This window comes from Adiantum capillus-veneris, chromosome 14 (assembly GCF_014529385.1).
Source record: "Adiantum capillus-veneris isolate H3 chromosome 14, ASM1452938v2, whole genome shotgun sequence".
NCBI lineage: Eukaryota > Viridiplantae > Streptophyta > Polypodiopsida > Polypodiales > Pteridaceae > Adiantum > Adiantum capillus-veneris.
The window spans coordinates 34,075,143-34,086,979 of NC_140944.1; positions in this window are offsets into that span (position 1 = coordinate 34,075,143).

The window sequence follows — 11,837 nt, forward strand, 5'->3', positions numbered from 1 at the left end:
ACAACGATAAATGTTTAAAGTGAAGACAAATTAGTGGCGGGCCCATGTGCAAAACGAACAAAAAGTTGAACGAACGCACATCATGTGCGCACCCTGTGAGAGAGAGAGAGAGAGAGAGAGAGAGAGAGAGAGAGGAGATGCCTACTTGTAAAGGTCGCAAATTGCACTGCACCTAGGCTATCAACATAATGCACACAAAACTGTAGTATAGGTGCCCCACCCCCCCCAAAACCCCCTTTGGGGGGGGAGGGGGAGGCTCGTACTATCTCTGGATGACAACGGCTTTCCCATTAAGCTATCGCGCACCACTTGAAATGGGGGTGCAAACGTAAAACAATATGGCAAAAGTGACGGGGTGGGGATCATATGGTGTTTATTTCGAGACCGCTTTAGAATGGTCGGGATCACACATTGATTACTTTGGAATAGGTGGGTTCACAAGGTGATCACCTCGATTGGGAATTACACGGGGATCACTTGGTGATCACCTTATGTTCGCATCGAGTTTCCTTGGGGTTCACTTGGAGACTGTGATCACATGATGATCACTTAGGGATTAATCCGCCATCGGACTACGCAAAACCAATCCCGTCGTCCCCAATTAGTAGGGACCATTGATCCCACCTGATAGTAAGGGGTGTCAAATAATCAGAAAAGGGGGGGGGGGCGGTCGCATGGCACTGCTGTTCAATGGTGTCTATGTATCAACCAAGATTTAATGCTTAAGATTTTCACCAAAAGGAGTGAACGGATTGTCTGCTTCTACTTCACGATAACAATAGTCAAGTCTTTTGAGCGATCTTCATTTCCTCCTGCTATGACGTGCTTTTGACCAGCCCTTTGACTGTACTAATTGATTGTATGATTATCGGAGGCTCGAGTTGGAAAGCAAGAGCGTCGTCCCCACGCGACTTAGCCCTTACTCCCTCTCTTCACTCTCACACTTGAGGTGAGGGGTGATTTGATATTTGGAAGGGGATACAGCAACTGCAGCTTCAACCAACCTCAGGACTAAGCGATACGGATCATTTAAGAGGGGGGGTGAGGGGATCAATGGACGGGAACTCCACGCGTGGCCGTCGAGGTGTCCTAGGCCGTAGATGGCTAATTAAAATTAAACCTAGCCAAGAACTAAACCCGGCCAAGGGCCCCGCCCGGGTTTAGTTCTAGGCTAGTCCAGGTTTATTGTTTATATCATTGTGTAAAATGGGAGTTCTTTCACATGTGCGTGGACGGGCGACGTGGTTAGCCCATGCTTCCAGAAGCATTGGGGTGGGACGTCCTGGATTCCAATCCCATCTCTCCAACGGCGCCGCCATTTTTTTAGTGCACTTGCCCACCTCGAGATGCCTGCCATCGCCCTTCACCGTCAATCCCCTTACCCGCCCCCACGTGCCCCCATGCGTCAGTGTCGTGTTCAACCAAGTGGGTCACAAATAAACGTATGCTTTGGTAATTCCCCTCTAGAGGATCTCAATTCTTTTTTACCAGTCAAATCCTTTTTGAGAACATTTTTCTTTCACTCTCTCTCACTTAACGTGTCTTCCCTTGAACATGTGAATGTGAAAGATAAATTGCATTGGACGTAACTTTTCAAATGTGAAGTTTTGAGGGGGTGACACAACAAGGGTAACCCCCTCCCCCTTAGGACTAATTGACACAAACCTGCCCAGTGGGGATCAATGGGCCCTGTCAAAAAACACAAGCGATGCTCATCTATGCCGTTGGATCGTAGATGTGCTCAGTTGTGATCACACCACGATGATCATATGATATGATCACAATATGATTTTGCTATAATCACAACATGATCACCATGTGAGCTACACATGGGGTGTGATCCGAGTGTCATTTTCGTGTGATTCAGATAGGATTCTTGTGTAATCCGCAAAAACGTCAAAATCCGAGATTTTCTTTATATGTTTTATTTATGCATCACCTCTCAACTCGTGACAAATAGGTAAATTGTAAGACATTATATCAAGAAGCTTGAAGTGGGGAGTTCAAACACTAGTGCCCCACTCAGGTGGTGTTTTTGTCTTTCTAAGTAAAAGAGTACATGTGTATGCGTTGCGGTGCGAGAGAGGAGACAAGGAGAAAGAGAAGTGCATTGTGGGTGGAGCAGACCTCTCAAATGAGGAGCTCCTTATCAGTGTATATATGTACAACTAATAAGGGGGTATGGTCAATGGATGATTAGACACCGGACATTCGGCCCTGGGCAAAGGCACAGTGCCTTTACCCCAACAACCTCCCACTTAACGGCGAATGTGCCGATAAGTGAATGCTACTAGCTAAACTACTAGTACATACAAGAAAAACAGGTGAGAGACTCGCTCAACCAGCTCGCTCAGATGATCTACATGCTTCCATATCGGCTCTAGTGATAGGCGACGAACGTGTGTATCCATGCTAGAGCTTGCATGCAAATCATGCAGACAACTTTGTATGGTTTGCATAGCATTACAATGCATCATGCTATTGTCAGTCATCGCACGACTAACAATCCCTGATACAAATGCTTCCACTGCAGTTGTTATGCCAGGCAGGTCATACATGAGACACTTGAACACTGACAAAATCTGCAGAAACCTAGCCTTGTGCTATTTACATGCATTTAATCATGAGGACTACTCATCATGTATGGATGTGTCATCGTTGACACTGGGATGGCTACATCCCTCTCATCCATATCCAAAATTATGTGTCCTAGCATTGACGGGAGCAAAGCGAACCCCGAACCCCGACGGCCTCTAAAACACCGGGGACCGAATGGCGCGCCTCGAGTCTGTCATGGTAAAGCAAACAGGGGGCACCACCTAGCTTCAGCGGCTAGGACGCAAACAACACACCACCATAACAAAGTTTTCATCCAAGAGAGATGGATGCTTGGGAGTAATGATGAAAAGGAAAGGGAATGAGATCAAGTGAGAGAGAGAGAGAGAGAGAGAGAGAGAGAGAGAGAGTGAGGGAGGGGGTATAGCGGCTTAGTACTTAGGTATCATAAAAGGATGGCGAATCCGCACACCCTTCACATATACACAAGCTCACTCCAAAACACAAGACTAGGTGGCGATTCCGCACACCTCACATGGGCAAAACATTGCAAGAAAACATACTCACAAAACCTCAAGCTTTATTTAGAGAATTAGGCGATGAAATGGGGAGCATAGGGTAGGGGAATGAGAAGGGAGAGAGTGGTAGAGCACATGGCGGATAGGTGGGAGTTGATGGCGAAGACTCGCACGAGGATTATGGCCATCATCCTTCATTTAGTTGCCCTTCATCTTCCATAGCCAAGGGTGTAGAGGTCATGCTCAAGACAAGCATGGTGATTGCGGTGATGGTGATGGTGTGGGTGTGTGTGTGTGCACTAGGCACACACAGTGCATAGTGTGTTCTTTGGTGATGTTGTGTGTTTTTGTGTGATGGTGACCCCTCTTTATATAGGGGAGGAGGGGGGAGAAATTCTAGAATTTAGAAATGAAGAAATCATTATCTACATAGGCCATGTGACTGTGAGCCCCACTTGTCTGGCTGTGTGTATATGTGCTAGAACAGCAGTCTCATGAGAGAGAGACTAAGAGAGAGAGATGGGTTGATGAAAAAAAGTGACAGGTGACATGGAGAATAAAGTAATTACAAGAGGGGAGTGTGTTCAGAGGTGAATCTGTGTGCAGATGTGTGTGAACACAAGAAAAATCAGGTAAGCACCGTGTGGGGATGGGTCTGTGGGCACCTTTTTCAGTGAAACTGAGTGTGTGTGAGTGTGGGGGAGGTTATTTAGCTACAAGACAAGAGACATGGCGCCCTTTAGAGAGAGAGGGGGGTATTTGGGTTATAGGATATGATAGGAGAGAGAAAGAGGGGGTGGGGTATACTATTTTGGAAGATAGGGTAAGTTGCATGTGAGTTAGGGTGCATTATTGGTGAGAGGTGGGGTAGCTTGAGGGGAGAGAGAAAGGAGAAAGGACAAGGGGAAGAGAGAGGGGGTTGACCTTTTGAGTGGAGGAGAGGAAAAGGGACACCCGGCGGGGCAACAGTAAAGAAAAAGGAGGCAAGGTGGGGATGGGCTACCCCGCAGGCATGAGGTGGCCTATTTTACCTTTCTTATATATTTACATAATCATACTTTATTTTTTTCTTACTTTTTCCAATGCCTTTTATCACTCCCTCCCTAAGAGGGGGTTTTCATGGGGTGGGGACGAGAGAAGAGGGGTATGGGAGCTTGGCTTGTGAAAAGCCCCCATCATTAGCCCTCCCCTTTTGGCTAGAGGCATTCATGTCTCTAGCTCATCTGTTTGATCATTATCATCAGAGGTAGCGGCTGATGGTGTGTCCTCATCAGGAATGTCAATTGGTGGAGCCTGGTCAAATCGAAGAAAATAAGGTTTAAGTCGCCAACCATTTACCCTGGTTTTATGAAGTTTTCCATCAGCCTCCATAAGCTGGTAGCTTCCATTGGCATACTTTTTCCTGACGATGAAAGGACCCTCCCATCGGAGTAGGAGTTTCTTATCCTTGCGCGTGTCGAAGCGATTGTCGTAATGGAGCACCAATATTCCTTTCTTCAATTCTTTTTTCCGGAGATGCTCGTTAAAACTAAGCCGTCTATGCTCTGCTTGTGCTGCATAATAATTTATTGCTTCTTCTCTGTCCAGCTCCAGTCTTTCCAAGTTGATGATGTGATCTCTCAAATACATGTTGGGCTGTTGAAGCTGGCTTGCCATTACTCTGAGACTTTGTAGTTGCACTTCAATGGGCAAGATTGCTTCCTTACCAAATACTAGATGATACGGTGTGAATCTTAAGGATGTACGAAATGAAGTTCTGTAGGCCCATAAAGCTGGTAGTAGATACTTATCCCAGTCTCCAGGATGATTGTTTACCTGCTTGGTAATAATTTTAGAAACCATTCCATTTACCTTTTCAACTAGGCCATTACATTGAGGGTAATATGGTGAAGAGTGCCTCCTTGTAATGCCCAGTTTCTGCATTAATTCTCCTACCAAGTCTGCTCTGAAACCTGACCCTCTATCAGAGATGATCTCTAAAGGTGTGCCAAACCTACATCATATGTGCTCGTAGATAAATTTAGCTACCTCTACCGCTGTGATTCTAGTGGTGGCTGTAGCCTCTACCCATCTAGTCATGTAGTCGACCCCCATGATAATGTAGAATTTTCCTGAGTTGGCCCTAGGTAATGGCCCAATGGCATCAATACCCCATTTTTCAAATGGGCCATATGAGAGAATAGGTGTCTGTGGTTCAGGCATAAGTGACCTAGTGCCGGCCTTTTGACACAACTTACACGTTTTGCACCAGTGGTGTACATCACGGTTGAGGCTAGGCCATATGAAGCCTGCCTGCAAGATTTTCCTACTTGTTATGTCTAGGGAAAAGTGACCACCACAAACCCCGTCGTGACAACTAGCAATTACTCCCGTGATTTCCTGAGAGAGAGGGACCTTCCTGAGTATTTGGTCCTTACCCTTACAGTACAAACCATCATTGATGAGTCGATACCTTGTGGCCTTCCGCGTCAGCCATTGCTTCTGTCCCTTTGTTAAATCTGATGGGCATTCTCCTGTTTCCAAAAAATGCATGATGTCAGGCAATGCATCACTGCCTTGAAATAGAGGGAGCTTTAGCTTTATTGCTCCAACCACCACTTCCTGTAGTCTTTCACTTGCTAGGGCATCTGCTTCTTGGTTTTGAGCCCTTGGGATATGGTGTATTTGAACTTCTTCAAACTTACCCAACAAGGTTTTTACACCACTTAAGTGAGTCCTTAAACTAGGATTCTTGCATGTCCATGCTCCATTTACTTGCCTTACCAGAAGTAGAGCATCCCCAAATACATTAAGGCGTTGTACACCTTGTGAGACGCACCATTGTAGACCCTTGGTTAGTGCTGCATACTCAACTTCATTGTTAGAATGTGAATCTAACAATTGGCCCAACGAAAATACCTTTGTCCCTTTGTCATCAAAGACCACTATGCCTGCAGCTGCTTTGTCGGACGCTCGTTTGTAGGCTCCATCAAAGTAGAGAGAGTATGCTCCTTCTACCATCGGTGGTACTGGAGGTAATCGGACTTCTCCTTCCTTAGATTGCTTCTCCTTCCCTTCAAAGACTTGGTAGGTCATGAGTCCCCCCAAACTTGCCCTTGTCGTGCTTTCTACCTGTACCGTGTAGTCAAACTCTTGCAGACGAACTAGCCATTTAGTAATTCTAGCAGACACATCCATGTGTTGTACAACATAGGGAAATATTTCATCCGTGGTTAGAATCACAAATTGCTTATGCAGCAAATATGACCTAAACTTTGTAGTTGCAAATCTAAGAGCTAGGACTAAGTGTTCCACATGGGTGAAACCTTTCTCTCCTGCTGTCATCATTCGACTAGAGAAGTAGATTGGCCTCATGAAAGATGTCGTCGTATCCTTTTGGAGTAGCACAGCCCCCAATGAGTCATCACCAACACTTGAGGTGACATAGAAATTTTCATCCCACTTAGGTGGTGAGATAGTTGGCAGAGTGGCTAAGACCTCCTTTACTTTGTTGTAGTGATGTTCGCTTTCCTCGTCCCAAGTGAAAGTTGATCTTTGAGTGAGTTGTTGCAGTGGTAGAACAAGTTGTGGTAGTAGATGTATGAATCTACTTAATTACCTCACCTTCTGTAGAAAAGAGACCAGTTGACGTGCGGTCGTTGGTGAAGGTAGGGCTATGAGTGCGGACACCCTACTTGGGTCGGCATTGATACCTTTTGCTGAAATTTCATGGCCTAGTAGAATACTTTACTGTCCCCAATGTGGCATTTATCCACATTTAATTGCCCACCTAGGCTCTGCAACCTGGCCAAACCTTCAGTTACCTTTTCTAAATGTGAAATACGGGAGCTATATATACAAAAATCATCAATGAACACTCTTATGGATGTTCCAAGGAACGGTTGAAAAACATATGTGACATATCTTTGGAATGTGGCAGGTGCATTTGTGAGACCAAATGGCATAACCCTGTATGCAAAACAACCCCATGGCGTGATAAAAGTGGTTTTTAGATGATCTTCCAAGGCTATGCGTATTTGAAAGTATCCAGAATAACCATCATAGACGGTATAGCATTCAAAACCCGCTACTTCATTCAGAATTTCATCCAAGAAAGGGAGAGGAAAGTGGTCTCTCTTTGTAGCTGCATTTAGTGGTTTGTAGTCAACACAGACCCTCCACTTACCATTCTTTTTAGGCGTCACCACTACGGGTGACACCCATTTTGAGTTTTCTACACGATAGATGAATCCCGCCTCCAACAGTTTCCTTACCTCGGCCAAGAGTGCCTTTTCTTGTATGACCCCCAGTCGTCGTAGCTTTTGCACAACTGGTTTTACCCCTTCCTTTAGCTTAATATGATGTTCCACCACTGTAATGCCTGTGATTCTTTCATAGTTGTCAATGAACAGGTTAGGAAATCCCATCAACATTTGCAAAAAACTATCTTTCTCCTCAAGTGTTAATTCCGTAGACAACATACCCTTCAACCTACTTCCTCCTAGGCCAGGTGATTTTCTCTCCTCTTCATTGGGTTGCCCTTTTGGTGATGGATCACCAGTTGTGCTTACCCTTTGTGGATCCTTCATAATGATACCCATCACATCAATGGAACTGTCACTTTCGTCGGTGGATGTGGTCTCCTCCTCAGAACTGGAAGATTCGCTAGTGGTTTCATCTGCCGATGTTTCCAGATTCATTTGCTTCTGCTTGCTAATCCTCATGTCGTAGTAGATTGTCTCCCCTTTCTTACCGTCCATGCGTAGAAGGCCAGCACCCCAGTCCTGTTTTGCCTTCATGGCCATCAACCATGGCCTTCCCAAAATTAGTGGATAGCCCTCCCCCTTAGTAGGCATTACAAAAACATCTACCTCTACCTAAGTGTTGAAAGCTTTTATTTTCACGGCACTTACCACACCCACACACTTTACTTTTACGTTATTTGCCATCTTTGCCTTGCATGGAGAAGGCCTGTCAACCTCGAGCCCTAACCGAAGCATCATAGCTTCGCTCATTACACAGATTTGTGCACCTCCATCAATGTAGGTGCTTCCAACCCTCTTTCCTTTTATGTTTACGTCGACAATTGGAAGGATGTCATCCATGTTGCATCCCGAAATTGCTCCGGCTACCTTTGTTTTGGAGCGTCTTGTACTTACCATTTTAGACCATTGTCGCCTTACTTTTGGTGCAAGATGTAGCAGCTGTGGCCATGTAATCTTCGGTCCTTGCTCTGCCACATCCAATGTTAGATCATAGGGCTTAGAACTTTCCCCTAGCTGGAAGTCTGTGATGCCCAATTTCCGTCGTGGCCTGGATGGCCTCTTGTTAGTTTCTCCTCTCATGCTTCTCTCATCATCTGATTGTGTAGCTTTCTCCCTCCTAGCTCTTTTCACAGTCATGGATTCAAGTGGTTCTAAAAAGGTTACCTTCTCCTTACCCTTGTCCCTCTCCTTTGCTCTGGGTGGATCCACTACTATGGATTTTCCTTTCTCTTCTAGCCTTATGATGTTTACAGGGCAATCAGGTGGTGGGGCTGGTGGAAGAGGTGGGATGGATGCTTGTAGTGGTGTCTGGGGTGGACGTAGAATTTGTGTTGGTGGGAGTGGTGCTCGGGGTGGGGGTGTTCTTTCTCTAGGGGGTGACAATTGGTTCCTCCTACCTCCTCTATTATAGTTTTCTCGTGGTTTGGGACAGTAGTACATACCGTGACCATCTTCTCCGCAGTTGTAGCAATGATACTCCCTGTTTTGTCGTCGTGCTCTTCTAGGGTCTTGATCTCTTTCTTGACTCCTCCCTTGCTGTATTAAGTGGACAGACAAATTCTGCAGTTGGTCAGTAATATGGGCCAACATATCTTGTTGGTCATCTCTTACTCCAAGAGCCGGTGGTGGTGGTGGAATGGTGGTTGTCGTAGTTGCTGGTCGATGCGATGTTCCTGATTCTGTTGACTCGGTTTCTTTGGCTTTCATTCGCAGCTTCTTGTCTTTAAGGCGAGCAATCTCAACGGCTAACTCGTACGTAGCCGGGAATCTACCTTTCACCTTCTCATTGAGAAGCGGCCATAAGCCATGCGTGAACCGATCTTATTTTAGGAAATCGGGTGCAGCTCCCCCCCTAGCCAGTGACTCAACCCACCGTTCCCACAAATCCACAAATTTGGACTCATAGGTGGCATATTCTAAAAGACCCTCCTGCTTCAAGTCTCTCAACTTGTCCCACAACTTTTCTGAAGTGGTACCTCCCCCAAAGCGCCTCTTAAAAGCGGTTTTTAAGGGTTCCCAGTCATCCTTGGTTGCTTGTGGAAGTGCATTGTACCATGATCTAGCTTCTAGCTTCATGAGATGCTTAAAGATTCTAACCCGGGATTCATCCTTATCTTTGTTTCTCACTACACATGCTACTTCAAAGTCATCTAGGAAGTCTGTTACCAAATCCTCCCCCTTCTTTCCTTTAAATGTTGGAAATGCTACACTTGCCATGATTACTGAGAGAGAGCTAGAAAGACACACTGCTTAACTTGCAAAAGTTTTTTTCTTCTTTACAAGGAGGCGTGCATACCCTCTTATACTAGGACATAGATTAAAACTTCAAACGGTACATTGCCTTGTACCAAAGGTAAGACAAATGGTTGATCTGATGCCAGAACCTCAAAAAATCGCTCCCCACCCAGCATGGTGTCAATGACGTGCTGGTAGTGAGCCTTCAAATCCAGTATTACCTTGATTGAGCGTACACGTGTTGGTATGTGTGATCTGTCTTGAGGTAGGTTGTACTGATTCATGTGAAGCTCAGAGGTGCTTAGTCACTGTCCAAGCTTGTGGGAGGGGGTGGTGTTCTTCCTTGAAACAAACTCAGTAGATCCCTAGTTTCTCTAGTGAGAGTGTGAGCCAATGCTTTCGTTATCTGTGCTGCAGCATCAGGTGCGACTTGAAAACTGACTGTGATAATTACCTCGGTGACTTGAGTTACCCGATTCTCAAAGTAGAATAGTGTTGATTCTCTATTGTGTAGAGCTCCTTCCATTTTGTTGTTGTGGGTTGGTTGTAGGTTGCGGACATGGTTTCGACCTTCTCCTTCTTCTTCTTGGCACTTGGCCTATGTATATCCACTGGGTTTGGCGTGTTGGTTGACTCTCCCACTGCAAATCGATTACCGTTACGCCTGGCACTCGAGCTTCGATGGAGATGTGGAGTTCGTCTAGTTGTGCTTGGAGCTCTTCTTCTTCTGTCGTCCAATTAGCAAATCCTGCTAGCCATTCATCCATTCACAATAGTTTAAGGGTTTCAGTCTTGTAAACTGAAGGGTTTCATGAAAAGATCCTCAGTGGGGGCACCAAATGACGGGAGCAAAGCGAACCCTGAACCCCGACGGTCTCTTAAACACCGGGGACCGAATGGCGTGCCTCGAGCCTGTCATGGTAAAGCAAACACGGGGCACCACCTAGCTTCAGCGGCTAGGACGCAAACAACACACCACCATAACAAAGTTTTCATCCAAGAGAGATGGATGCTTGGGAGTAATGATGAAAAGGAAAGGGAATGAGATCAAGTGAGAGAGAGAGAGAGTGAGAGTGAGGGAGGGGGTATAGCGGCTTAGTACTTAGGTATCACAAAAGGATGGCGAATCCGCACACCCTTCACATATACACAAGCTCACTCCAAAACACAAGACTAGGTGGCGATTCCGCACACCTCACATGGGCAAAACATTGCAAGAAAACATACTCACAAAACCTCAAGCTTTATTTAGAGAATTAGGCGATGAAATGGGGAGCATAGGGTAGGGGAATGAGAAGGGAGAGAGTGGTAGAGCACATGGCGGATAGGTGGGAGTTGATGGCGAAGACTCGCACGAGGATTATGGCCATCATCCTTCATTTAGTTGCCCTTCATCTTCCATAGCCAAGGGTGTAGAGGTCATGCTCAAGACAAGCATGGTGATTGCGGTGATGGTGATGGTGTGGGTGTGTGTGTGTGCACTAGGCACACACAGTGCATAGTGTGTTCTTTGGTGATGTTGTGTGTTTTTGTGTGATGGTGACCCCTCTTTATATAGGGGAGGAGGGGGAAGAAATTCTAGAATTTAGAAATGAAGAAATCATTATCTACATAGGCCATGTGACTGTGAGCCCCACTTGTCTGGCTGTGTGTATATGTGCTAGAACAGCAGTCTCATGAGAGAGAGACTAAGAGAGAGAGATGGGTTGATGAAAAAAAGTGACAGGTGACATGGAGAATAAAGTAATTACAAGAGGGGAGTGTGTTCAGAGGTGAATCTGTGTGCAGATGTGTGTGAACACAAGAAAAATCAGGTAAGCACCGGGTGGGATGGGTCTGTGGGCACCTTTTTCAGTGAAACTGAGTGTGTGTGAGTGTGGGGGAGGTTATTTAGCTACAAGACAAGAGACATGGCGCCCTTTAGAGAGAGAGGGGGGTATTTGGGTTATGGGATATGATAGGAGAGAGAAAGAGGGGGTGGGGTATACTATTTTGGAAGATAGGGTAAGTTGCATGTGAGTTAGGGTGCATTATTGGTGAGTTATAATGCATTATTGGTGAGAGGTGGGGTAGCTTGAGGGGAGAGAGAAAGGAGAAAGGACAAGGGGAAGAGAGAGGGGGTTGACCTTTTGAGTGGAGGAGAGGAAAAGGGACACTCGGCGGGGCAACAGTGAAGAAAAAGGAGGCAAGGTGGGGATGGGCTACCCCGCAGGCATGAGGTGGCCTATTTTACCTTTCTTATATATTTACATAATCACACTTTATTTTTTTCTTACTTTTTCCA